Consider the following 2,093-nt stretch of genomic DNA (forward strand, 5'->3'; position numbering starts at 1 on the left):
CCGGAGTCGTTTTATTCTCTATTAGTTTTAAATTCTATTCTATTATTTCGAGTAACCTTAGATCGACCTACAGGCGAGTAATAAACTCATCATACAACAATATTTCGGGGAAACAACCGAAATCAGTTGTACCAGAAAACTTGGTACTGTGCCCGAAACGATATTGCAAAATTGCAAGAATTCATTCATAGAACTTTTACGCTCCGTAGAAAAACATGTCCACCAGGCTATATCAATAACTGTCAACTCCCGCAATGCAACTAGATCGACGCCTAACTTGGAAGAGGCACATACTCGCCAAACGGAAACAACTTGGACTTAGACTCTACCAAATGTATTGACTTACCGGGTGTAAATCCAAGTTGTCATTAGATAACAAGGTATTATTGTATAAATCGATACTCAAGCCTATTTGGTCATATGGAATCCAACTATGAGGAACCGCTAGCAAATATAATATATCCATCATGTAACGGTTCCAAAATAAAGTGTTGCGTGCCATTGTCGATGCTCCGTACTATATTTCAAATGAAGTGATACATCGTGATATTCCTCTAGAACCAATAACGAGTGTAATTCAACGGGTTTGTGGGAAGAACTTCGAAAGAGTATCGATGCATATCAATGTACTCGCTAATCAGCTAAATATCCAAAGTTATAGTGAAGTGCATAGACGTTTTAGTCTAACATCATCTGGTATGATTATTGGACATATATAGACTTTAGAATAAGACTAATTAATTCAAATATTTTATACAGGAAATCACTTAATTAAGTGATTTTTTACATGCCATGTATATATAAGCATAACAAATAATTGTTGTCCTCTGGGCAGATTGTCGAACTACTAAGAGCAATAATAAAAAAAGAATTCAACTCTATTATTTCGAGTAAATATTACACTTTAGGTCGACCTACAGACGAGCAGACTCATCATACAACAATATTTCTGGGAAACATCCAAAATCAGTTGTTGTACCAGAAAACATTGCTATGTCCGAAATGATATTGCAAGATGGCCTTGTGACTTATCGTAAGATTGATTCATCCCTGAACATTAGTATGATGAGCATTAATAAGATATTGAAAAATATTTGTTCGCGTTAGTTCGAAACTGTCAGTTGCTGCAGAGAAATGGCCAAGAAATACATTTGCGGATCATCAAAAGCTGTAGTATCTATACAGTTGATGAATCTTGGATCTATGCGTATGAGCACCAAACAAAACATCTTATATTTTCTCTTTCAATTAATTGATAATGATTACCAGATTTTGATCTGGCAAACAAATAACATATTCTCTTCATTACGAACTTTCATTTACATTTCATTATTCAATAAATTTGTTCTTCTAAATATGACCTTGAAGAGAAACAAGTAGAATATGTTTAGAGATGTGGAATGCAAAAGTTTTATGTATATATAAAAGTCAATATGTATATCATTACAGGTTTGACATTTTGATATATATTTTAGCGTTCACATCACTGAGGTAAAAATTATTTTAACTAGAAGAAGCAGTTAAACACGTAAGAAAGGTATTCAACTTCACTTCCCGGTTTTTGCACCTTTGTCTCTTGCAACTCCAATGTTTTATCGAAATTCTATTGAATTTGGTATACATCTTGATCTATATAAGACCATCGGCTCAGCGTCTTCAAACTTTACTGATCTCCATTTGTTATGAGTGTCAAAATCGACATTTTTAGTTTAGACAACGGTTACAAAAATTACCGCTTTTATTTTAGTTTTGCTGATATATCATATTAGTAATCATCTAAATCACCAGTGGACAAACCTAAAGGTTTTCGGATTATAAGAGAGGAAGCAAAGGTCGGGAACTGAAAGCTAGACATTTTTCTATTTGTGACCTGATGCTTCAAATATAAAAGGGAAGGGATTTTCGTATAGGATTTTATCACCGTTGATAAAAAATAGATCCTGTATAAAAAGTAAAAGCCATAGATTAAGCACCGCGAAATATTACCGAATTATACAGGGGATAAACCAAATAATATAAACACTTACAAATATTGTGCTTATATTATTTTATCTATCCCCTGTATGTATTAGAAAACATAAAAACAACCATCA

The sequence above is a fragment of the Rhynchophorus ferrugineus genome, unplaced genomic scaffold (assembly GCF_030347505.1).
Source record: "Rhynchophorus ferrugineus isolate W39M unplaced genomic scaffold, kcgeb_rfMv2 rfM2, whole genome shotgun sequence".
NCBI classification, from domain to species: Eukaryota; Metazoa; Arthropoda; class Insecta; order Coleoptera; family Curculionidae; genus Rhynchophorus; species Rhynchophorus ferrugineus.